The 27,700-nt window shown below is 36.5% G+C and overlaps 2 long non-coding RNA genes across 6 annotated transcripts in view; one reads left to right on the top strand and one right to left on the bottom strand.

Annotated features, from left to right (window-relative positions):
* The window catches only part of LOC147583103 (uncharacterized), a 623,699-nt gene that overhangs the window by 249,441 nt on the left and 346,558 nt on the right, over positions 1-27,700 (top strand). The window lies entirely within an intron of this gene.
* The window catches only part of LOC147583104 (uncharacterized), a 119,373-nt gene continuing 110,648 nt past the window's right edge, over positions 18,976-27,700 (bottom strand). Inside the window, exons 2-3 of the long non-coding RNA XR_015245471.1 lie at positions 19,604-19,681; positions 18,976-19,245 (exon numbers count right to left, since the gene is read on the bottom strand). This is a non-coding gene — a long non-coding RNA (uncharacterized LOC147583104). The remainder of the gene's footprint in view (positions 19,246-19,603; positions 19,682-27,700) is intronic.

Here is a 27,700-nt window from a genome sequence, read left to right as displayed (position 1 = left end):
TGAAATTAGTAGTCATGTTAAGTGAATAGGAAGAGATTACTTTTAATGACATTGACAAAAGCACATAATGTGTAGAAAATATCCTTTGCCTCCTGAACATACAAATAATAGAATATGCATATAATCCCTTGATTAGCATTTGAAAGATGTTACATAGGCATAATCTTTTGACACATTCAACATTGCCTATCTATATAGACCAATGTTTGGAAATGAAAAATGAGTCCTTTATTACTCTCTTAACTTTGTTTTAACTTTACCTCTTTTTTTCTCTTAAATACGTAGCCATTTAATCAGTTAGTTTTGGCAAGGGTAAACAAGGTATCCAAACAACTGATAATATTTGTCTTTTAATCTATCACTTGTTTAGGTGTGGTTAGACACAGACTCCACTATAGTCTCTTGGGACTCTTAAGAAAAAAGCAGGAATGTTGTAAATGTGGAGAGACCACACCTGTTAGACTGCCAAGAGGAAAACAAAAAAGAATGAAAAAGTATAAACATTTCTATAATTCTGACATTTACTTACTTAAATACATTTACAATACATATTGACAGTAAAGATGAAAAATAGATACATTTCAGTGATACACATAATTTCCATGGTTTAAATAGCCCCATAATGGTGCCAAGGTGATGTGAAGAAGCATTTTGAAAGCTTTAATTCTAGGCAACTTCCCCTTCTCACCATTTTATCTAAGTTCTCAGTGCTAAAGGTAGTCAAGACTTACTCTGAGGGTTCATTTGAAGGGGGAGGTTGTGGACAGGTAATCCAGAGACCCTAGGAAGAAAAACTCTCCTCACAGTAGATCAAAAGAAACATAATATTTAGGGAGAAATCAAAAAGAATAAAAAGAAACAATTCAAAAACCTGTATGAAAGGTGTGCATTAGCAGATCACCTTTTAATTTGTTCAAAATGTCACCTAGCTTCAAACCCACCAGTCAGTACCTGACAGTTAAGGATCCACTTTAACCTTAAGGAGGGCAGCATGCCAGATGGCTTGCAGTTCTCAGAAGAAGTTCGTTCCACTGCAAAAGGCAAAGGGGTGAGGAAGAAGGCAATTAGCCCCTCTAGCCATTCACCCCAGAGCCTGGCAATAATGGAAGTCAAATGCTATCTTGCTTTTCGGGAGTAATTTTAAGGGGTTAAAAATATCCTGCACAGATGATATTTTATTTTTATTTATTCTGTCACCTTCACCTACATTCTTATGAGATACCAATGTTAATGTGGAAATTACAAAAATAGTGATTATCTACGAATCACTAACACATGGTTTTAAACATACAGATTCCTTTAAACTGCAGGGCTGTTAACCATGAACTGAAACTACAGCAAAGTTGTTTATGAAGACCCTCTGTGCTCCTCAGGTTCAGAATTTTAATCCTGACTTAGTACCTTTTTCTCCTGATCAGGTTTAGTTTAGTACCTATCCCTACTTTTTGGATGAAGTATGTAAAAGCCAGTACCCTGCAGCACAGATAATCAGAAAGAAAGAAATGAGGGATATGGTGAGGGAAAGAATCAAAAATAGCTTTCTTCTTTCCAAGACTTAGAAATTTAGAGACTTAGGGTAAGTGAAAGACTTGATCTCTAGCTTCTATTCTGCCCTCTCCTATACCTACCTGTTGACAAATCTGCTGAAGCTAGGCTTGAGACTTTGCTGTATTGATTCAAGGCCTGAGCATTTTTAAAGTCTCATGGAGGGGAAGGATCTCTGGGGAGCTCTGAAAGGCATAGGACTTACCTAAATAAGGAGAAAGGTAAGCAGTGAACGAGTTGGAGGTGAGTATAACATCTGTACTTGGATCCCAGCCTGTAATACACTGTGTGTCTGAGAGAGAGGAAATTACATTTGAGAATTTAAAAAGAACTGCTTTACTAAAATCACACTAAGAGAGAAAAAGCATAAGGCAATAAACCTTACTTGTCGACTATGTCATAAAGATTCACTTCAAGATCAGAGAAGGGGTACTGTTTGAGGACAGATGACAGACGTCTGAACAGGAAACCATGCTTATCTACATTTGAAATTGAGAAACAATAAAACAGAGCAAGGAGTCCAGGCACAAATCGTGACACCTTTGTTTCTAACATTGGGATCCTCAACAGCAGCCATTGCTTTAGGAAGCAAGGCCTGAGCAGGAAAGGATAAAAATATTCCCTGTCTGGTGGCTGCTGAGAACAAAGGTAAGACGTGACTTCAGAATTATTTAGAAGGGATTTGAGAGGCCTGGAGTTTTTTTTATCAAGCAAACTGAAGTAGAACTAGAGAATATTATTTTTGCCTATGTAATTGTGACCCTATTTTATTGTCCATGACTTGGGCAAACGAAGGGTATAAGACATTTAATTTCTGTGCAATCTTGAATACTTTATTTGTATTCATGAACAATTCAGATTCTATTTTACCTATTTGGACTTAGAGATTAAAGTTCAATTCACAAAGATACATAACACAATATCCAACTCTAGGCTTTATGCATTTAGAGAAAAATATTAACAGTAATACTCTTGAAGGGATCTGGGAGCTTTAAAATTATAGTTATAAATTTATATGACCCAGATTTCCTTCTCTATCACAAAGTAGAATGATTTTTTTGCAAATTGTTTTGTAGTCATCATGGCAAGAAGGAAGGAAGGGAGGCTAGGAGAAAGACAAACAGACCAAATTAGCTGTTTGGTTGATTCATTTAATTAGTTTTGGACCATCTCAAATATTTTTTTAACAGACTCAACAGGTAAATAAAAGGAGTCAAATTACTGTGTTAGTCCAACTGGCCCCAGAGAGTATGACTTAATAACCCCAGTGTGAATGATAGGATTTGAATATATATAAGGGTGTGAGTGTTAAGGAAGCATGCACAGAGACTAGTATGGGAAAAAGAAAATTGTAAAACCTCAAACCATTCATTGGTTCCTCTGTGCTACTGAGTGAACAATGAGGGCCAGAGCCGAGGACCCTTACTTTAGCAGGATTTGCAGACATCTGGTATCAGACCATGGAGTGAGTTGACAATGGTTGGCTCAGTTGCTATACATAATAAATAAAGGGTGTCTACAAGGTGAAAAGAGCAGAAGCTGAGCAGGGTCTAATTGGGGCACCTGGGTGGCTCAGTGGGTGAACATCTGATTCTTGATTTCAGCTCATGTCATGATTCCAGGGTGGTGGGATGGAGCCCCATGTCGGGCTCTGCATTAAGTGTGGAGCCCACTTAAGATTCTCTCTCTTCCTCTGCCTCTCTCCCCTGCTTGTTCTCTCTCTCTCTGTCTCTCTCTCTCTCTGTCTCTTTCTCTCTCTCTCTATATATATATATAACATTTTTGTTTTCAGTGCTCCTGGTTTTGCAAACTGTCTTTTTTGTGTATGCACAATAAACTTTTACTAATTACTAAATATATATAATATATATATGTATATTTATATGTAATATAAATATATAAACAAAAAATAAAAAATCCTTGTGCTCCAGACCTTGAGTGCTCCATGTGATTATCTCTAGTGAAGGGTGAATAGGTTGGGATAAATCAGAGAAAGGCCTAAATTCTCTAGGCCTTCACAGAGCAGATTCCAGGAAGAGAATGGCTGCAAGATCAAAGACTTAGAATCCACTGGGAACTGAAGAAATTCAGAGCAGGAAATTGCAATGAAAATTTAGGTCCCTGAAATGCTCAGAAACGTAGAGAAGGCTTTACATTTAACCTTGAATTTTATTTAAATCTCAAAGGACAAGATGGCAGCTGCCATTTTGGTGTTTCAGAGCAGCACATCACTGGCAGTGGTGGAACCAGGTAGGCAGCCGACAGCCCAGTGAGCTGGTAGCCATTAGCCATTTGCTAATCATTTAACTGCATAGAAGTGACAACAGGAATTTAGCCATGGAGGGCAGTTTTAGCCATGGAGGGCATTGAATGTATACAATCATACCTCCTGATTGTATGTCATTCAGTATAATTTCCTAAAAGTATTTTGGTTCCAGAGAAGAGTAGTAACAGCAAGCATCCAATGACTACTGAGGAAAATCTAGGGTAACTGGTCTCATATAACATTTATTTTTCTTTGTAAAGAACAATGAGATACCTTCGTTATGAAGATAAGTGAGATCAGCTACCATGTATCATTTATATCTCAAGTTACAATTTTTTTTTTTTTTTTTTTAGAACCAGCCACATGCACCTGTTAAAACTGGAATTTAAACACAACTGCAGGGAGATAATTAACTTAAGGTGAATTACTTGCAAGGGAAATTGCAGTTTGACATGGGGGTGGAGTGGTTTGTGAGTATAGAGTCATAGAAAGATTCTTCCCTGAACAAATGAAGCTGTTAGTTGCCAATTCTATTTATGTATTTGATGTTACTGATCCTAGCAAAGATAAGAATGAAAATTGGGCATTTATACACACCAATCTGGAGAAAGAGGCCTTTAAATTACCTTTCAGACTGTGAGTTTAATTGAACTTCTCCCATTTATTTCATTCTAGTGACAGCAAGTTTGCTGGGTGATGTCACCATTCTTTGAAAGCTGCTTTATTCTTCCTAACAGTGCAGTTCCTGCATTCTTCATCCTTACAGTGCGTTCCCAACAATAAGTAATGCTTATCTGTAAATTGGAATGCACCAGAGTCCTATTTGAAGGCCAGCCTCACTGACATTCTGGCAGGATATAGGAGGAGAATGTATGTTTTATGCTCATACAGCTTTTTGAGGAAATGGACTATATACAGAGAAGTTATGATTATGGTTTTGCTCATTTACTTGCCAACTGCCAAGGAATACACTTGACAAAGTGAAAAAAGGAAGATCAAGACAAATATGCCTGTCTCATAGATGATGTTACTACAGGAAAATAAAGCTTCTATGAGTCCTCAGGCATATATCCTTCATTATTTTTTTAAATCAGTTACGTATTAGATGAAGTTGTTTCCATATTCACATGAAGCTTTCCCCCAGTGAAATCATTTATTGTTTTATCAGCTCAATATAGTGGGTGTTTACTTTTCAGACATGATGCTCCTGTAAAAACTTTTCCAGAATCACAAAGCAATATTGTTTATACAGTCCTGGCTTTCCTAGAAGTTGTATTTCCATCCAAGTACACATGCCTTTTATGCAAAAGGTCTTTTCACATGTTGCTAAGACTTTCTCACTTGATGAGCTCTGTCTCTCCTGGCTTGAACATACCCTGAAACAATATGCTAATTTTACTGAAATTTGTTTAAACAAACGTTGATATAGTACGGTTGTAAGCCCTTTATAAATATTTACTAATTTCAACCCTCATGATAATCCTTTGAGAACAACACTATAATTACCCCTCACTTGACAGATGAGAAAACTGAGGCAGGCACTGCTGGGACTTTATTAGAAATCCATTTGATTAGAATGCAAGAAGTCTAGTTTCAAAGTTCATGGGCTTAACCATTATGTTATACTCTTTCATAAGGAGCATAAACTGAGTTTCTTCTTATCAATGATATGCCATTCTTTAATTTTAAAATTCTGCCTTTTCAAAAATGTCTATCTGTTTCTTTGACTTTTTGACTTTTTCCCTACTTCTATCAACAGCTCTAAAAGCTAACTTTTGGGTGGTGGGAGATGATGCATAAGCCTTATTGCACATATGTAACAGTGGTCACATCTCCACTGCCAGGCCCCTGCCCAGGTGCCCTGACAGACTGAAGGACTCCCTCTGACATCCTATCCTTTCAACACATGCAGTTCAAATTATTCCTCATCAAAATTACAGATTACTGCATGCCAGGAGCCCAGGTCACTCTACAATAGTGAAAATCATGAATGTTAAATTCATAGGTGCCAAGGTTTTATTACAGTCATTGCTTAGGGCTAGTGGAATGTTTCATCCTATTAAATATTTTCTGGCCACCCCCATCTCAGAGGCACATAGGTACTATTTTCCTTTGCATAATCCCTTTGTCTAATATGGAAAAATATTTAAGAGGACTGTTTCATTCTTGGAAAATGATAGTCTATAATCTCTTGCCAGGTAGGTGTGAAGTAGACTTCCAAGAAGAGTTACTCATCTGCTTTCATCTATATCTCTTTCTACCTCCTTCTCTTTCCCCTTCATACCATTTTTTTTGTTCTTATTGTACACACTGTTTAAATTCATCCTAACTCAGTCTAAGGATTTATGTTACACTAACTCAAGATATAATTTGGTGAATTATCCCAATTAAAAATTAATTATTTTCACAGCTAGGAATTTAGATTACAAATTCAGGAAAAATACAGTTTTTAAAACACATTCGTGTAGACTCATGATCTACACAAAGCAAAACTAAAACTGTGTAGGGGAAGTTATCTCTGCTATATGAGATCAATGATCAATTGCTTTTTTATTTCTTTACCAACTTTTCCATTCTCATTTTTTTTTTTTACTTCTCACCAAGGGAATGAGCTGTATGAGAGTTAGAAATTAGCCTCCAGTATGTCACTAATTCTCTAGCATGTGATTTACTCTGAAGCTTATTGAAAAGTCAGGTTTTTGGGTTCTGGCCTTGGAAAATCTGATTTAGGAGGTTTAGTCTGGAACCCAGAAATTGGCATTTTAATAACCACTCCAGTAATTCTGTTGTTGCTCCTCAGAACACACTTTTTTTTTAATGTTTATTTATTTTTGAGAGAGAGAGAGACAGAGTATGAGTTGGGGAGGGGGCAGAGAGAGAGGGAGACACAGAATCTGAAGCAGGCTCCAGGCCCTGAGCTGTCAGCACACAGTTGGATGCAGGGCTTGAAGCCATGAGACATGAGATCATGACCTGAGCCGAAGTCGGACGCTTAACAGACTGAGACACCCAGGCGCCACAGAACACACTTTTTAAAACACTGTTTTACAGTGTTCAATGCTTAGTCTCCTCTACAATGTCATCTCCTAAAGAGGTTCTAATACATGATGTGTCAGGCGACATGTCAACTAAGTACCATAGGAGTAAGACAAGAACAGCTTGGCTTAATTTGAAGTTATCTTTTATCAATGATCAAAAAATGTACTTGTAGACTGTTAATCTCCTCCTGAATTCTGAATGTAAAGAGAACAGAGAATAATAAAGAAAAACATGTAGCGATTTATTTTGAGTATTGGTATTAATATTCCTCCTCCAAATATTCTATGTGATTCTTGCATTTTGAGAATTTATTAAGATATGGTTAAACAAATACATATCCTGTCTATAATTCATTACCTAAAGTAAAAACATATTCAGGACCATTTTGATCCTTACCTCCCCAAATTACACAGGTATATATCTAACTGCAACTGAAGACATATGACACAAATCTCCAAATGCATTTTTAATAGAAATTTAATTCAGCTTGCTGATACCACTTATAACCCACAGGGGTTAATGTGATAGTAGTGATCCACATTAACAAATGGCAAGTGCAAAGGGAGGATTAGGAAAGGAAAAAGATGTACCTCTGGTTTGTTCAGTGATTCAGTCCAAATGCTTTTTGTTCAGTAATCCAGTCCAAGTCTTTTAACATTGATTGCCCTTCTCTGCTTCTGTTCCTCTGTTCCTTCATGCTTTTTTCTTAGATTTCTCAGTGGATTAGAAATAAAAAATAATTGAATAAAATGTTTGTTTTAAAAACACATGATATATAAATGTAGTTTTGACTTGATCACTTCAGTCATCATAAAATATGTATCAGACGATTCATAATTTACTAATTGCTTTTAAAAAATCCATGCCCTTCACCAAGAAACCTTTGTGTAATAAAAATACATTAAAACATTAGACAACAACAAATAGCATTACCAAAATACGAATAAGACTGAACACCTGTCAAGACTTAGGCCCAGGCCTGACTCATTATATAAATATTCCTGGAGCTAATTAATTGGTGCCTTGTTGATTGATGTCCACCATGACAGGTCTCTATTTAAATTAGCTGGCTAGAGGGGTGCCTGGGTGGCTCAGTCAGTTGAGCATCTGACTCTTGATTCGGCTCAGGTCATGCACCTTGGATGGTGGGATAGGACCCTGGATTGGGCTCTGTGCTGAGCATGGAACCTGCTTAAGATTTTCTCTCTCCCTCTGCCCCTCTTCCCTGCTTGCATACTCTCTCTCTAAAAATCAATCAATTGGTTAGAGAATCTTATTGTAGAGATTTATAAATTGGCCACTCCTGCATCTTATGTAATTGCTGGATCTTACATAATTAATTGAATATTTAAAAAACAACAACATACTCTGTAGGTCATGAATGAAGATAGGAATATATGGGTGGATCAAAGCAAATCCATCATTGTCATTAGTATAGCAACTTAAAATGTGAGTGTGACAATGGTAGGTCAGTAACATCATCCTTGTATATGAGGATAATATAGCACCAAGAACCCTCCCTCATGGTCATTGGATATGATTCATCCATCTTTTATCACTCATCAGCTCTGTGACCTTGGGCGGATCACTTCTCTATTGAGGGCCAAGAGAAACTTGGGTAACCATGTGAAAGAACTTTTGAAAGTTCTATAAAAATGTCCTTTTGGGGCATGGAGAAGGTGTTAATTTATTATGTTCTACATACTTAGAAATTGCTAGGCATTCTGGACCAGGAAAAGACATGAAAAACATTGGGAAGATAGAAAGGAAGCTGTAAAGCAAGCAATTTAGTAGAACTATAATTGTAGAAACCTTGTAAAATTCCCCTTTCTAATTTTTTTTAATGTTTATTTTTGAGAGAGAGAGAAAGAAACAGAGTGTGAGCTGGGGAGGGGCAGAGAGAGAGGAAGACGCAGAATCTGAAGCAGGCTCAGGCTCTGAGCTGTTAGCACAGAGCCTGACGTGAGGCTCAAACTCATGAACCGTGAGATCATGACTTGAGCCGAAGTTGGACGCTCAACTGACTGAGCCACTCAGGTGCCCCTATCTCTTTTCAAGTTTATTAGATTACAACTAAGTCACAAAAATCTTTAAAGAAATAATACATGTCTACATAGTGTCCACTATATGCTGTATATTCTTCCAGTTCTAGATATTTAACAAAAGCTAGGTCCTAACTCTTGAGAAGGTTGGTTAGTTTTCTGTTTTGCCTAGGACCTAGCATTGGGGAGTGACCTCTTAGAAGTGTTATTTCAGGGTTAACAAGACTTAATATAAAAAAAATTTTAGCCTCTGCTCATTCCTGCTGGTGTTTCATAATCCACAGTCAAATTTCAGTTTTCTATTTTAAGACTTTAATCTCTGGCAAAATTCAAATCCTCTCAGGATTTAGTTTGCGTGAGTTTCTAATGCTTTATGAGAAAAGTCTCTACAGTAGGAAGAAAGCAAGAAGCCCTTCCTTGAGAGTGTCTAATATAGAGAAAGGGGTCAGTGATCAGAATGGAGAGTCACTCAGAATTCCAAATTGGGGAGAAAGAAGACAAAGTACTGACTACTTGAAATGAGAAAGGCAGATGATATGAGTGGGGAAGGTAATGTATATAAGAATAAAGAACGGAGGTTCAAAGTCCAATTGCCTACTTTATAAAGTTTTCTTAGGCCCCCTGCCTCCATGCTATGCACAGAATAACCTCCTAAATATGGCTCTTCAACTTAAATATATTTCTCATTTTTGGCCATTACGGAAAACATACATTCTAAGTTTTCTTCTTTCCTTGTTAAGGAAAGCAGAGAAAAGCAATAGGGGTGGCTGAAGGTAAACCTAGACTATTAATTAGCCAGGAAAAAGAGAATATTATTCTACAATGGGCATAACACTAAATGTAATATTAATTTATTAAATACATACTTTGCAATTGTTATATACAAGTGGGAAAGGCAAGCAATAAATAAATGCAAAAGTAAACATATGCATATAAATAAGATGGAGATGAGTGCTAGGAAGAAAAGTACAGAAGGAAGATAATGGGATTGCGAAAGTTGGGGCAAGATTGTTGGTTGTAGGATTATTTTATATGTTGTTATTATTTTATATGTAGTGACCAGATGGGTTTCTAAAATAAATTGATATTGGAGCAAGACTCACACAAAGTGAGGTAAAGAACTGTACAGATTGGTGAGTGAAGACTTGCCAGATAGAGCAAAGGCCTTGAGGCAAGTGCATGCTTACTTACTGTGTTTAAAGAAATGCACTATATGGATATACTGATGTGGTAGAGGATAAAAGTAGGAGGAAAAAGTGTTCATGAGACAATGGTGCCCTGATTTTTCATGCTGTGAGGGTATTGTAAGGACTTTGGACTTTCTCTGGAAGTAAATAGAAACTATTGGAGGCTATTGGTTATCACAGGCTACTTTGTTTGGAACAGACTCTAGAAAAGCCGATGGATGCAGAGAAACCAGAATGGAGGCAAAGACAATTTGAATCAGGGTGAAATAACAGAGGTGGTGAAAACTGGTAAAAATGTCAGTGAATACCTTTGGTCAGTAATTCACTCATTAAAACAAATTTTAGTGAACAGGTACATGAACCAAACAGAATATTCTCTGCTGGAGAAATAGTAAACAGGACAAAGTCCATGCCTGTAATCAGTAAACTCGTAGCTTAATGGAGGCAGACATATAAACACATGCTTTTATTTTTTTAAAAAGGACATTCTTTTAATGTCTTATAATTGAAACTAATAAGATTAAGAAAGAAGAAACAGCATAGGCAAAGGTACAGGGGCCTGAACAGCACGACATGCATATTCAGGGGCTGTGAGTGGTTTTGTAGGACTGTTGGGTTTATTGAGGCCAGAAGTGGTAGTAGATAAAATTGAGGAAATGTGGAGCAAGGAGGGAGAAGATGATGAGAGAATTTGTGCATCGTGCATGACAAGGGTTTGCATATTATTAGCAAGATTATGGGAAATCACAGAAGGATTTTATGCAAGGAAGTAGAATCAGCTTTATAATCTAGAAATATCAGAAGTCTTCACTGATAGGAGCATTTCCATTCAACATTAATTATACAGTTACATTTTGGTAACAGAGCAGTATATAGTAAAATATTATGCAGCTTTCTTTCAAACATGACAATAAGCAGTTGTTTGTTGAGCACTTACTTGTGTGGGGCACTAGGGAAAGGTCATTGCTCACATTAATTCATCAGATTTCACTAATGCCCAGTGAGGTAATTATTATTGTTATGACTTCTTTTTAGAGATAAGAGAACCAATGCTTCAAGATGTTCAGTAACTCACCCAAATCATACACAGCTAGTGGTAGCTGGGGGCTGTGCTGGGCTTCTAGCCCAACATCACAGGCTGTGCTTTAAACCACTCCAGATACTGCTTTAATGTTTTTGAAGGGGCAATAAAAGTTACTAGAAACAGGTCTGTTTTAAAGACTGCTTACATTAAATTGTCTCTTTATAATAGGCTGACCTAAATCATAATTTCTTAAATTAATTATGTATGTGCAAAGAAGAAAGAGAAATGAAAAATGTTCCACATGTTCCGAATGAATTCATTCAGAGTTTAGAAGGATTTTACATGTAGATTTGTTAAGCAGAGTAATTTTCATTAGAGCTTTCTGGCATAAATTTTGACTTGCAAAGAGAGGCATCCAAATCTTGACTATGTCCACTCAAACCAGCAAAGATTTTTTTGAATGCTGTTTTCTACTCCTTTACATACATTTCTATTGATGGTCTGTAGAATGTGGCTGCAGTCTAAGATATCCAGTCCTGCTGCTCAACACAGTGGAACTTCCCTGCCTATAGACACTCAAGAGATAAAGAACTGGGGTCTGAGGGAAGCAGGGAGAAAAGAACTCTCAGAAGTTTAAATTCTGTTGGGAAGAATTTATTAGGTGCTGAGATATAATTACTGATACATTGGATTTGCTATTAACAAGTCTTTCAAATATATTCTATATTGGCAAAAAAAAAATCCAGATTTAAAATTTCTTAGAGAATTACTTGGTCATCTGGAGAATGTCCAGAAATGTAAAATCAAAGATCAGGTTCAAATGTCCCAGGGTTATAGTTTCTAAAAAGCGGATCCATTGGTTATGCTGAGATGAAAATCCTAATCCACTGGCAAAAATCTCTGTGAACAAATCTCCCAAACAAGTTCCTCAATGCATTAAAAAATGATAATAAATATAAGAAAATTGTCTAGATTGCTTTGAAAAGGTTATTGAAGAGAATGTTGAATACTTGTTCAGTCATGCCTTGAAAAAGTGAAGTTAAAGGTTAAATTTAGTGTAATTTTTATTTCAGTAAGATAAAGAAAAGGAAAAAAAGCTTATTTCAAAATGTTATGTAGGCCATAATAACAAGTTATCATTTACAGTACCATGTCTAAGACAAGATGTATTCTTGATAATACAGATAAGTTTTGACAGTGCACCAATCTCTTAATATTTACTAGTATGTGTTGTTGTCTTACATTATTATAGTATATACTACAATTAAATTACTTCTAATAAACTCTCATTCTACTACTATCTTACATTATTCCTGCAGTAGTTAGCTCAGTCTTTCAAGGTTTCAGCTAGTTCAGCAAATCTGTCCATGGATCAAAGTCTTCAGTCCTCTGAAAAGGGAAAGTTTTTACCTGGCTCAATGCCCTGGGTTATTCAGACATTAGCAGCAGTTTGCTATGTCACTCCTCATTGCCCTGAGGTTAAAACTGCTTTTGTGGAGGTGGTTGGCCAGGGTCTCTTGCAATTGTTCTCTTCTCTGTTGTTATGGAGATGAAGTTCATACAGTTTCTTTCCTGCTTACTTTATCATGCTTCATATCCAACAGCACAGTAAACAACCGATTAGGTGACCTACTTAGGTCTGCCAGCATGAATTCACAGACTTCTATTATTTAAGGTGTGTGATCACTTGAATCTTCCCCTGTGGTCTAGCTTTTTATTTCCATTACCCTTACATTTTCAGTCTGTTCCTTTTAAGTGGATTCATTTGGTGCAAATACTTTGTTCAGTGCCTTCTGTTAAGGAAGAAGTAGTAGATTGGGTACCTAGGTTTAGAAAGTGAATTTTAGATTTATCACTATTGACACAATACAAAAATCCATACTAATTCAAGGGCACGAAATAGTACAGCATGCCAAAACAATGCCCTCATGTTGTCACAGACATTGACACCACTTCTCACAAATCTGAATAACTGAAGAAACAAAGGGGCAGGATGAAATAATTTTGGGAGTTTATTGTCTTACCTTATTTACTTTTAGAATGAGAGAGAAGAAAACTTTAGAGAATGAGTTATGGTACACTGAATGGGGGGCGATAGGTAGGCTCTAGTCAACATTACATACTGAAAAGAAGGTATGTAGTTGTTTGGGGATCTGAATTCAAATTTTGATTCCATGGAAGATGCTGGAACCATCTTACTAGACTGGTACTCCACCCCTCAGTTTCAGAGTTGGCTGCAAATGGCTCACAGCAGGCCCCAGAGAGCTGCCTCATCCAAGAAGTTATGTCTGTTTTCCACCTCCAGGTGGCTCACATGCAGTGACCAATGCGTACCAAACTTTAGCAGCTTTGACCAAGGTTGAGATCAGTGTGCTTAATGCTTCAGTTACCCTTATGGATCAGGCCAGGGTTAGACTTACCTGTGACATCCTTGCTGGGCTCTTTCCACTTCCTTCAGGCAGCTACAAGTATCTCCTGAGAGCGCTCCCTCAGTAAATTCCAAGCATCAAATCTCTGTCTCAGGCTCTGCCTTTAGGGAGGCCAACCTAATTTAGCTTGATTATGAATTAACTTTGTGATATATAAGTACACACACACACACACACACACACACACACACACACACACACATACACACACCAGATGCTTGGTTTCTACTAGCCTCAGTGTCCTCCCTAGTAAAATGAGCTCTAAAATTTTAGTTTTAGGAGAGGCAGAAGCATTAGGTTTTTTCTATCAGCAGGTCCTTTCTGATCCAGATGTTCTGTGGGTTCTTTAATGATGATATCTTTGATACTTGAAGCAGATTGATAATGACTAAGTTGTCATTCAATTCTAATTTTCTTCTTTAGATATTTTTTTCTTCTGCCTTCGAGTGTATGCACCCCAGAGTGAGGAGGCCCATTACTTAAAGCAATGGAGCCATGAATGTATTGATGATTCCTAACTCCTAGGGTTTGCCAATAATATTGGTCCTGTTACTGGGGAGGAGGTTAGTGTTCTCATCTCAGATGTTCCTTAACTCTGGAAAATTATTGAGGAAACAATTCACTGTCTTTTTTTTATATATATCCTGCATAATCATTAAAGAATGCACAAATGGAACCTCTCATGATGGAAAACAGTCCAGCAAATCATCTGAATTAGCATCCACCTAGAGGCTTGTAACAATATTGGAAGAATATTAGAAGGATATTATTAGAATTAGGAGAATAGATACTTTCTTGCCAAGACAGGTTCTATGCTGTCTGGTTAAAATCGCAGTATAAGATACAATAACACAATTCAGTTCAAATTCTTGTCAACCAGAATCCTTTCTAGTGAATATTGTGAATATACATCACTTGACATCATCTCTATTTTTCAGTAGCCTCCGTATAAGTGTTTTGAGAGTGGAGTATGACAGCTTCAAGCACAATCTCAGGCAACACAGCATCCTTGAAGGCTAGTCAGAAATATGCAGAGATCTCTGTGTGGCACAGGGTAGCCAGATACATGGCTTCTTGCTATGTAACAAGAGGGAGGCTCAATTGTATGCATCTGGCCCTCCAAAAAGTGCTTGATGTCCAGAATAAAGATCAACAAGTAATTTTGAAGATGACTCACTTGAACACAATAGCAGTTTCTTCAAACCTTCAAGACAATATGATAGACATAGATACATATACGACTTAAAAAAATTACATGATCCTTACATGAACAAAAACCCCTTTTTGGAGTAGTAGATTAAAAATATCTAAATTGCTTTGAAGCTTCATAGGCATTTCAGTTTTTAATGAATAGCAGTAAATTATCGACTACTTATAAGTCAAAGTATATTAACATATTTGATTCTTATTAACCAATACTGCTGTAATTGCTTTTGGACTAAACACTCAATAAAATGTGAATGAAATGCAGTCTTATATAGTGTGCTGGTTTTTCTGTATTTGCTTCTCTCCCTAATCCACTTTCTACTCTTCTCTGTGCCTGAGGATATTGAACCCTCTAGAGTAAGTTACCAGGGTTCCTTGCTTTCTGGTTCCAAGTGAATTGGGCCAATGTGAGCCATTGACAAAAGATAGGAGGATAGAAAGAGAGAGAAATTGGGCATTACTTGCACTGCTCCCTCTTTGGGTCTCCAATCTGTCAGAGGCTGCTCAATCCATGTCTACAGCTCATGGTGAGCGACTCCTCTTGCATGACTATAGCTCCTACTAGATTCTTGTAACCTAATTTTCTCCCTTTACCATTCAGGTGATGGTTTCCTGCTGTTGCTAGCTGCTGGCCACTCCTCTATAAATACTCCCTTACTTATATCCTCTTAGCAATCCTACCTGAGTGTACCTTGTTTCTTGCCAGGGCCCTTATTAATGCATGAATTCTACTTCTATTCAGACTCTGTCAAAATTAGGAGCTCCAAGTCTTCCTCAAATGCCTACTTCTAGGGACAGGACTCAAAGTGCAGAGCATAGAAGGAGGGATAACTGGGGCGCCTGGGTGGCGCAGTCGGTTAAGCGTCCGACTTCAGCCAGGTCACGATCTCACGGTCCGTGAGTTCGAGCCCCGCGTCGGGCTCTGGGCTGATGGCTCAGAGCCTGGAGCCTGTTTCCGATTCTGTGTCTCCCTCTCTCTCTGCCCCTCGCCCGTTCATGCTCTGTCTCTCTCTGTCCCAAAAATGAATAAACGTTGAAAAAAAAAAAAAAACTTTAAAAAAAAAAAAAAAAAGAAAAAAAGAAGGAGGGATAACTGATTTCATCATAAGTATGTTTGAGAGGAGAATTGTTCTACCCCCTCCTCCATACATGCCTTCTTCCTAGCATTTCTCCAGCCTTCTCATTTCCTCACTCTTTCTCAAATACATGGAGTGTTTCTCTGCCTCAGGTCTGCATACTTGCTCTTTTCTCTACCTAGTTCTTGAAAATATCTGGTAGAAGAGTGCTTGATTTGCCTCCTCACTTTCTTCAAAACTATGCCTTAAAGTCACAGTTTCATTGAGGCCTTCCCTGTTCATTGCAGTTAAAATTGCAACCCTGACTCTCTATCCCTGCACCTTGCTTATTTTTAATCACTAGACTTATTTCCAACTGAAAATATTTATTTATGTTTTAATAGTCTGTCTCTTCTCCCTAGAATATTTTTTTCATGGTGATATTTTCAGCACCTAGCACAGTTTCTGGAACATATTAGTAGCTTAGCTTTATTTTCTTTTTAATGAGTGATTTATGAGAACAAAGCACATAATAAGATAAAATGAGACCTCTATACTCTCCTTTCTATGGGGACTTCCTAAGGACTAATTCATCTATAAGGTACTTAAGAACTCAATAAAAATGGGAGACAAAAATACCTCAGTTGCAATTAAGGTTTTCCCATCATACTTTATGAAAACTACTTTAATTTAAAGATGAAACTATAGGTTGGGTTCTTCAAGCAATTTTAAAAATATTATGTATTTTTATACATTTATACATTTTATAAAATGTTTTTTACATAAAATATTATGTGAAAATATTATATAAAAAACAATATGTAGAAATACATTCTCTTAGGTAAATCCAAATAACAAAAAACAAAAACCCTGCTAGCTGTAGTTCAGGGCTAAAATGTACTGAAGCTAATGACATGAAGTACAGAGATAAGGGCATAACACAGAATCCTGAGTCAGACTTAAAAAGTAGAATTTCCTCTCAATTATGAAGAGTCAACAATAGATTATTGGGGAATTTGGAGAAAGGCAGGAATAGAGAAGCCACATAAAAAACATAGGATGGTAAAAGTATAACACAATGTGACTCCATTAGACAGATGCAAGTCTACTTGATTTTTAAACATTCCAGTTCAAGAGAGTCACAGTTTTCTGTATTTTTTAATTTAAGAGCTGAGAGTCTTACTTCCAAAATGTTTTCCTTAACACTTGCCTACCTTAACACTTCCCTATGATATACACTTTTCTCATTTCATCCTATGTTCAGAAAGTATATGTAAATGTCAATCACTATCCTTGGTTAAGTAATCCTATTTGGTGACTTCATTTATTTACCTCATTTACCTCCATTTATTATTTAACCAAAATAAGACTTGCTACATTTATGAGTTGCTCATATAATCATTTGTTGAATTGAGTTCAACTTCCTATCTTCATAGTTGTTTCTTCCACAATCCCTTTACTTTTGCTTTGGGTTTTAATGTCTCACTTTTTAACACATATATTTTTGTTGCAGTCTGAGCCAATGAAAATACCCTGTCATATTTTCAAATTAGGAAGCCTGATATTTATTTGTTTGAAATCTGACAAGATTTGAGTATACTTACTATTCTCAAAAGCTTTAATACTATTCTCAAATCAAGTTGCACTTTTAGAATCATTTGGGAAGCTTTTACAGATTCCCAGACCCCAAACCCAAAGAAACCTATTTAATTTGTCTTTAATAGTGCCTGAACATCATTTAAAAAAAAACTTTTCCTACAATAATTTTGTGCAACACAAGACTGGTACCGCTGCCTTAGATTCAGGTTTATAGATTTATTTTTGCATTAATTTACCACAAACTTGTTTAATCTGAAAGGGCCCCTGATAACAAGATGACCTAGTGGGCAGACAGTATTACAGATAGCTGGATGCTTGTGCAGATATCTTGAATCTCTGTATGTCACATGGATGCAGCCTTATGTTATCCAACAAGGAGGATTAGCTGGGAAAAATATGAACATATTTATCTTTATCAGAGTGGGAGGAATTACACAATTGCTGGTGTTTATCTTTGACTCCCTGGAGAATAGGTCACACAGTTTTAAGCCAGCCTTCCAGCAGAGATGGAAACATCAGACAAAATGCTTATCTGACATACCCATAATAATTTAACATATCGTGCCTTTCCCTACTCTGTTGTTCATTTGTACTGCCAAACACGATAAGTTAACAAAGATAGACTCACTGTTAGCATTTAAATATTACAATGCTTCTCTGTCTTTATTATCTATTTTCTTTCCATCCATCTCTTTTCCTTTCTTTTCTCTATCCTGCCACTTTTAATGTCTTTTCCTCCTCCATTTTAAGGAGCTTTTATGATAATAAGGGTTATTTTTTATTATAAGCAAGTGACACTGTGATAAATTCCTCCATATGATGTATGTAGTGGCACATTGTCTTACTCAAATGATTAATTAAAATTGATCATAAAAGCATGCTAATTTACTGAGGCCTCTTTAATACCTTTGAATCGTGTGTTATGAAAGAAAATCACAATGATGGGCAGCCGCGGTGCCATTAGTCTTTGAACAAGGAATCCTTTGAGTTACGGACAGCTATACGCTTCTCTTAAGTTCAGTGCTTTTAAAGGAAGCAGCAGAATGTCCTTTGGCAACTCCCTGACAGATTTCATAGGATGTGTTTTCTTTTCTATTGGGAAATAGAGCAAATGTATCCAAGGGAATTGGGTAGACATAAAATGTATCATTCTAATTATGTCTGTATGGATTGAATATTTATTCTAGTCCTTTGAAAATTTAAGTACATATTTCTAGTGTTAACAATTACCTGACACTTTATGAAATGGTGCTGTCTTACAATGGATCCCAGGAGAAAAGAGAAAAAAATTGCTGAGAACAGAATTTCAAGCCCTGCAGATCTCATCTTTACCTGTCATCACTACCTCTCCCCCCTTCTAACCAATCAGCTGGAATCTGGCCATTAATATCATAAAATCCAGCCATAACATAATAAAAACCACAAAGTGATTGCTATAGAAAAAGAAAAAAAATAGTAAAAGTAAAGAAATGTAAACTATTGAAATAAAGGATTAAATCTGGCTGAATCCCCTAAATTCTCATGTCAGGTGCTTTAAATATAAATAAATAGAAGGAAATGTTGATCCTGGTATTATTAATTTATACAAGCAGAGAAGGCTAGAATCTGCATAACCTTTAGGCTATGACTCCTATGTGAGACAAAAGTTTCAGTAAATTCAGGGGGAAAATTCAGTTTTACTGATTATAAAGCAATTCAGTCCAAATGGATGATCTGGGGTTATATTTAGATATACACTGAAGATCTGACACAGAGATGGAGAATAATCAAGGGCTCCTCTGTTCTGACTACATCAACATCATAATCATCATCAGGCATTAATTGATGTTTGGGGGCGGTGGTAATCACTGGTGCTGTGAACAGTAATGAAGACACATTAGACATATTGGAGTAACAATGTGAATAGCGGTTTGAAATTTTATTTTCCAACAGGGAAAAAGCAAATATTCAAAAAAGAATAATGAAAAAGCTATATGGTTGCAAGAATTCTATGTTGTGTCACTAGATTCATAGATGAAGCTAGGGAACATTAGGATCAGAATTAAACCTGCTGGTTAAATTAAGCCCCTAAGTGGAACCACCTTTGCCCAAAGCACCTCTTGGTTCACATTTTACAAGAAAGATACAATGCACATTTTTAAGTACATGAGGTCATGGGAATGTATTTTAATTATCACATACTTGTGATTTGGAAAAAGAAAGGACTCCTACCTTTTTTTAAAGCACAAGAGAAACTTGAGGATGAACAAACATATTATTAGCGTTTGGCTCTCTTTCTAACTTGAACACCTGGGAAAATAAATGTCTGCATTTATTTTCTCTGGAAACAGAAACACAATTCTAGGGCTAATAACTAGTGTTTACTGAGTGCTTACTATGTGCAAAGCGCTGTCCTAAGAACTTTGCATAAATTAACTCCTTTAATCCTCATCACAATCCTGTGTGGTAGGTATGTACTATTATTATCACCATTGTACAGAAGATCTAAACCAGAGAGGTTAAATAACTAGACCAAGGTCACAGAGCTGGTAAATGGCATAGCTGGCATTTGAACCTGGGAATGGTGGGTATAGATTCTTCACAAAAAACCATCACACCTGAGTACCTAGGTGTATTTGGGTAATTTTTAAAAAAAATTCTTCTTGCCTGTGCTTAGGATTCTATCACAACCTTGTAAAGTTAGTTACTTTTTATTATGTCCATTTCAGATCATTAAAAGCTCAATGATTACAGTAAATAGCTGAGCCTATGTCAAAAAATAATAAAAGATGATCATCAACCATTAGAGGACATATTTGCATATGGTCCTGGAAGCCTCTGGAAGGAGGGGGTAGGGCATGGGCAGAGAGGAGCTAAGGACACACAGCCTACCTGAATTTTCCCCGGGCTCTAATACTAGGTTGGACCACAGAGGGAGTGTCGGCCAGACTGCAAAGTTCACAAATCAGTGATAAAATTTCTTGGGGGAAAAAAGCTTTGATGTACATCTATGGGGAAAGACTTTATTGTTGGCTTCTCTGAGGCAGCAGGACCCTCAGGCTATATAGGGGATAAGTACAAATCAAGGACCAAGGCAGGTCTGAATAAATAGGGCCAGTGTTTTGCTTCTGATGTGTTTACTTACTGTATCAGGCTATGATCTGATTCTAGAGATTGAGGTTAGGGCTCTCATGCTAAGGGCTCTCATGAAATAGACTATTATACCACATAAACAGTGATGCTAAAGGGTGAATTCCTTGTCTATATCTGTCTGACATAACTGGTCAGTGCTTCCAAAATGCTTGCCAGGAAAGCCTCTGTGATTTGTCCAGATTAACATCATCTAAACCCCCCCAGAGAAGAGATGAGATAGTTCCCCTTCTCTCTTAACTTTCAGAAGTCAGAAATTAATTGTTCTTTCTAGTGTTCAGCCAATAACTCTTTTTCTAAGAAATGTTTTATGATGTTCCCTTTTTATCCTAAAATGACACTTTAGATAATATATCCTATGTTATAATATATTTTTTAATGTTTTATTTTTGAGAGAGAGAGAGAGTGGGGGAGGGGTAGAGAGAGAGGGAGACAGAGGATCTGAAGTGGGCCCCATGGTGACAATGGAGAACCCAACGTGGGACTCCAACTCATGACCTGTGTGATCATGACCTGATCTAAAATTGGTTGCTTAACTGACTGAGCCAGCCACGTACCCCTAATATTTTTTTAAAAAATCAGTACAATGATCTGGTTTCATAATAGGAGAAAGAATAAAATGAAATATTATGCATTTAATATGAAAAAAACTCAGTCATGACTACAGAAGAAAATAAAATGAAGTGGTGAGATGTTTTCATCTATATACCTAGAATTCCAAACATGTGACTGTTGTAAGTGCAGACTGATACAGGTATGTTGAATTGGTTGTACTGGTGACTTGAATCTCTCAAGTGACAGTGCTGTCAGGACATGATTTTATAAAATTATAGACAACTTTTGGTTAAAGTCCAGAAAAAACAAAATAAAATCTTCCCTCTATTTGCTTAGTACTGGTGTTCCTGGAAAATGTACCTCAGGGAAAACCATACAAAACCACATTGTGCTTACTATAAAATATAGTTAGCTTCTAGGCTCAGATTATAAACAGATTTTTCATCTGTGTAAGTGACCAGTGGGATGTTTGAAAGTCATGTGGGCTGTGGGACGATTCTTTGTTAGTGGACTGCTTTGCATGCTGTAGAACATATCTTTGGCTATCTCTCTTGAAAAACTAGAGCCCACCCTCATTATGACAACCCCAAATAACCCATGCTTTCCCAAAACACACCCTACAATGAGGTACCACCACATGGAGAACCATTGGTCACTTGCTTCAATAGAATTTGTCTTTTTTTTCCTCTTTTCTTTAGTTGGAATAACACAGCTATTCATCTGCACTCATGTTTCAATGACTGCAGACTATATGTACTGCACACGAAGGTTATTGCTAAGTGCCTCTTTAACCTTATAAAATGCCAGAGAAGACATTAAACAAAAATCTCTCTGTAAAACTGAAGTTGCTCTAAGAATGATTCAGCCATGGCAACAGTGAAAGTCAGTTTTTAAAAAGAAAAGTGTTCTTTGGCCAGTGTAAATTCCAGAAGGGAAAAAGAAAAAAAAAAAAAGAAAAAGCCATAGAGACCATCGTGGTCATTTTGAAGGCCAAAGAAATCTAAACCGGGTTTTATCCAAAACAAAAGTACAAATGCAAAGCAGTTTTTCAGAGGGTCAGTGGCTCTAACACAAAATTATACAGTCAAGTCCAGTTAGCACGAATCCAGCCAAAAAATCAATGTTACATATGTCCTGTCAGAATGACCCACACATAAATCTCCTAAGTGCCAGACATATTGATAAATCTACCAAGGACTAATGTTATCTGACTCTTTCACAGATAAGATGCCACATTTTTTGTGGCATTCATAGATTATTTTAGACAGGAATAAATTCCTAGAGGAAAAGAGGATAAGAAAAAGAAGATAAAGTATATGCTATTAAATACATTGAAATTTCTTTTTTCTGTATTGTTTGAAAAAGCACAAACTTAGTGACATTCTATTTTGTCAAGGTGGTTCTAAGACTCACTTAATCCATGAAAACAAAGTAAACAATATTTATGGGATATCAGGAAGCCTATATGCTCCAGTGACTACATTGATAGAATATCAGGACAATGCCCAAATGGATAAAGACTTGGTTAGACACAAACAGTACAGATTTTAATGCTTTTTAACTTCTTGGCAAGCATTAATATTATTAAGAAATCTCAGAGTGTAGGTAAGGTTTTGAAAAGTTTTAAGATACAGACCCCTCAATATGTCAATATAGACAAAGAGTAAACATGTATATTTAGTTTACTAAAGATAGTATTACCTCAAATTCAAAAAAGTACTATTTTTAGATTTATAACATTGGCAGGAATTTTAAAAAGTGATCCTCTTGCACAACAATGTGTATATGCTTAATACTAATGAATTCTTGTTTTATTTTGTTTGTTTAAATGTTTATTCATTTTGAGAGAGAGAGAGAGATAGAGAGAGGAAGGATGAGTGGGGGAGGGGCAGTGAGCAGGAGAAAATCCCAAGCAGGCTTCAGCTGTCAGCTCAGAGCCCCATGTGGAGCTCTATCTCAGGAACTGTGAGATCATGACCTGAGTGGAAATCAAGAATCAGGCTTAACCAACTGAGCCACGCAGGCTCCCCAATACTAATGAACTCTTAAAAAAATGAGTAATTAAGGAGTGTCTGGGTGGCTCAGTCTGTTAAGTGTCAGACTTCACCAAGGTCATGATCTCACGGTCCATGAGGTTGATCCTCATGTCTGGCTCTGTACTGACAGCTCAGAGCCTGGAGCCTGCTTCGGATTCTGTGTCTCCTCTCTCTCTCTCCCCCTCCCCCACTGCTCACTTGTGCTCTCTCTCTCTCTGTCTCTCTCAAAAATAAAACATTAAAAAATTTTTTTTAATGAGTAAGATTTTTTAAAAAGTGAACCTTTCGGGTCAAAATTCTGCACTTTTGAAATCTGAATATAATTGACACACAATGTTACATTGGTTTCACATGTACAATTTAGTAATTTGACAAGTTTATACATTATGCTATGTTCACAAGTATAGCTACCATCTGTCCTGTTACATTGCTATTACAGTATCATTGACTGTATTCCTTATGCTGTGCCTTTTATTCCCTTGACTTATTCATTTTGTAACTGGATGCCTGTATCTCCCTCCTTCACCCATTTTGCCCATCCCCATCCCAATCCCCTCTGGCAACCTTCAGTTTGTTCTCTGTATTTATAGGTCTGATTCTGTTTTTGTTTATTTGTTTTTGTTTGTTTTTAGATTCCACTTATGAGTGGAATCATATGGCATTTGTCTTTCTTAAGTCTGACTTACTTCACTTAACATAATACCCTCTAGGTCCATCCATGTTGTCTCAAATGGTGTGATCTCATCTTTTTAAGGCTGTATAATATCCCACTGTGTGTGTGTGTGTGTGTGTGTGCGCGTGCGCGCGCGTGCACGCGCATGTATGTCACATCTTCCTTATCCATTTGTCTATTGATGGACACTTAGGTTGCTTCCATGTCTTGACTATTGTATATAATGCTGCAATAAACATTGGAGAGCATATATATTTTTGAATTACTAAAACTCTGTACCTCTTAATAATTTTCTAAGCCCTGTGTGCTACATTGTAATCAGTGTAGTACAATATTCATTGGAAAGTAAGCATTTTGAATTCAAGGATATGATTTTTTTGTTTATAACTATATCCACAGAGTCTAGAATATGCCTCTCAAGGGAGAAATTCACAATACTTGTTTAATAAATGTTGACTTTATTATTAAATATTACTTGTTTTTATAAGCTCCAGTGTTTTTGAGTGTATAATACAGTCAGTAATAAAATATATTTAATTGTTGGGATCAAGTGAGATAATGTGTATAGAACTACTTTACCAACTCTTTCCGTTATGGACTATTATTTTTACGTGATGTTACTTTGATACATTTATCTTTTAAAAAATAAAATCACAGATATTAATAAATGAGTAAAAGCCAAAAGAGTACCTGACTTCTCAATAACATTACACAGTTCTTCAAACACTCTTATCTTTTAGTTTTCATGTCTTAGTGTCCAAGATTTCACTGACCACTCCTTCCCAGTCTCTGTTGTTAGTTTTCCCTAGAACATTTTCCTCTGGAACTTGGTCTTGGATCCCCTTCTCCTCTCTCTTTATATTCTCTCTTTTGGTGGTACTGTTTATAACCATTACTTTATAAATCATCTACAGACTGAGGATCCCTCAATTATGTCAATTTCAAATGTCTCCTCATATACATATTTAGCTGCCCACCTGACCTTTCAACTAGGATGTCTTACAGGCATATCAAAATCTGTGTGGCTGCGACTAAATTCCTTTGCACCTTACCCCACCCCACCTATGTTCACATTTGTTCTGCTTTCGCACTTCTCCAACTTAGGAGATGTCATCACATCTACTGATGTATCCATTCAGTTGCTCAAGTCAGAAACCTGGGAGTCATCCTCAATTTACTTTTCCTAATTTTCCTGCCTTCCCCCAGCCAATGCATCAACAGATTCCTTGGGTTTTCCTTCAAAATATCTTGAAATCTGTATTTTTCTTCATCTTCTCTGCCAAGACTCTGGTACAATATACACCCGTTCTTCCTTGGAGGACAGCAATAGTGTCTGACCGCAATTCCTTCTGTCATAGTCTATTTAGTTACCAAGGGGAACAATTTGAACTTTAAATCATTTTGTCCTCTTTCATGCTCTCTCATTGCATTTAGAATCTAATCCAAACCCCCCTTGATATTTCTAGTATGGTTCTAATGATTGGACTGCTACCTGTTTTTTTATCACCTTTTTTTATATCTCTCTTCTCTTCCCTCCTCTGTTCCAACCACTGTGGCATACTCTCTGATCTTTTCACAAACAAATCTATTTTTATGTTTTAGGACTTTTATACATGCTTTTGTCTTCCCCCAATACTCCTTGAAATGGCAGGATCCTTCTCATTCCTTAGTCTTCAGCATACATATCTCTCCTAAGAATAGTACCTCTTATTTCTTTATCTAATCAGCCCCATTCCTTATTGTTCTTCATCACTGTACGCCTTGTTTTCTCTATAAGACCAAGTATTATTTGAATTTATTTGTTTGTTTGTTTATTTATTTATTTATTTATTTATTTACTTACTTACTTACATAATGCCTATCCCCCTAACTGTAGTCTAGTTCTCATAGGGCAGAAATATGTCTATTTGGCTATTACATATCTGGAGGAGAACCTGGAATCTCAGAACCAAGTTTCCTAGGACACTTCATTTTTTTCAGAAAACTTAGCTCAGTTTGTAATTATACAGTCCTTAGAGTGATCATTTCAATCATGTCTGTCTGTTCCACAAACAGAAAGCTCCCATGAAGACAGAAACTATGTCTGATTTTGGCCACTTAGTACATAGCACAGGGCTCACATATAATAATACTTAGTGCATACTTCTTAAATTTTATTGACTGAATAGTAACTTTAGAGTATTTAGAAGGAAAATTTTACCAGATCAACAACCTTATATCAAAAGCAGCAGATTCTGACCTGACCATGTTTAATGCACTGTATTGTTCTCTTTACTCTTGGAATGGGCATATCATTTAGTTTCCATTATCATAAATCTCTTTAAAGTGATACTTTTAAAAATTGTGTTTAAACATTCTTAAATATGAAAGATTTTCTGTAAAGAATTCTAACAACTGCCTATGTTCATAAAACCATAGTGTGAAAACCTCTGCTGAACAATGTCATTCAAAACTAAAAGGTTGTATGACTTTGATAGTTAGGCTTCTTGTATTGCCTATAAAGAAAATATGAACTGTTATACTTAGGCTCCATGAGTTCCATTCTGGATTATAGAGCAGTCTCCCTTCATGAAAAGAAAAGGAAGGTGGGCATTCTATTTATCCTAAGTCTCATATTTTATTATGGAAGTGGTAGCCCTGCAAATTCAAATACTGTGGAATGTACTTTAGAGCCTGGTAACTTTAAAAATGAAATTTGTCAAGCTTATGTTCAAGTAGTTCAATGGAGGATTAAAAACTATATTACTGAACCAGGTCCCATGAAAAATGCCACCTCTTATATTCCAAGGGACTTAGAGTTTGAAGTTGCTGGAATCAGCTATGCACTTTGCTTTATTCCAAGGAGATAAAACCTCAGAGCTCCCTTCACCATAAATAAATGTGCACTAACTACATTATCACATCATTGTTTTAAGTCTGTTCTTTGCGAATTACCATGTTATAGTTAAGATCGTGTTTAACAAAGTCTCTGTAGCATTTCTGGTCCCTGAACTCTGCTAAATAATGAGCTGTGAAGGGATCCTTGAAGAATCGGTAACATTTACATAGGTGGCAGAAGAGGAAAGAAAGATGCTTGGAACAGGCAATGAACAAAGTATGTTTGTAGGTTAGTAAAAATACTGACCTATGTTGCTCAGAGGGAATATGTGGGAAGAAAGAAAAAATAAGGTAGGCTAGTAGGGAGACCAGTGAAGATCTTGAAAAGCAAGCAGAATTATAAAATTGACCTAGTGGGAGATAGGGAGTCACTGAAGGTTATTAAGCAAGTGAATAAATGCTCCAAAGTCATGTAGAGCCCTCTTTGCATTTTTCATGGTACCAGACTTCGTTTGAAAATGGTCAGAGTTATGGATCTGATAAACAGAATTGTGAAGCAATGCTTACTAAAAGACATGTATACATACAAACTTCTCAGCACATAATAGATCCTCATTATGTGTTAGCTCCCAACCTTCCTCTCTAAGACTTTTGTGCCTTTGGGTTAGTTTTGCTGCAGCGCATGGTCATTTTCCCTGAATAAAGTAGCTATAACATGATACTTGTCATTTGTCTATCTTACAAAAACCTTTTGTAAGAGAGAGCATCCAAACATGAATATGATCATCAAATTCCTGGAGGCAATATGGCTAAAAGAGATGCATTTTGTGCAGCTGTTAATTGTTATACCAACAGATTCTATACCCAACATATTTTAAGGAAAAGGTTGAATAATTGATGAAAATATAAGCATAATTCAGAGTTAGATATTCGATTATAGTTCAAGTATGCTTGGGAATCATTAAGGCAAATGGAAATTTCAGTTGTAAATAACTGTCTACCAAGGTGTAGCATTAGGATTCTCACCCTGGAGAAGTCCTGAAAGAATAATCTGATGTGGAAATCTCAGAGGTTTTTAGGAATCATATCTATCCATAC

The sequence above is a fragment of the Puma concolor genome, chromosome A2 (assembly GCF_028749965.1).
Source record: "Puma concolor isolate L17-30 chromosome A2, mPumCon1.1.hap2, whole genome shotgun sequence".
In the NCBI taxonomy this organism is placed as follows: domain Eukaryota; kingdom Metazoa; phylum Chordata; class Mammalia; order Carnivora; family Felidae; genus Puma; species Puma concolor.
This window is presented reverse-complemented; position numbering and strand designations above follow the sequence as displayed.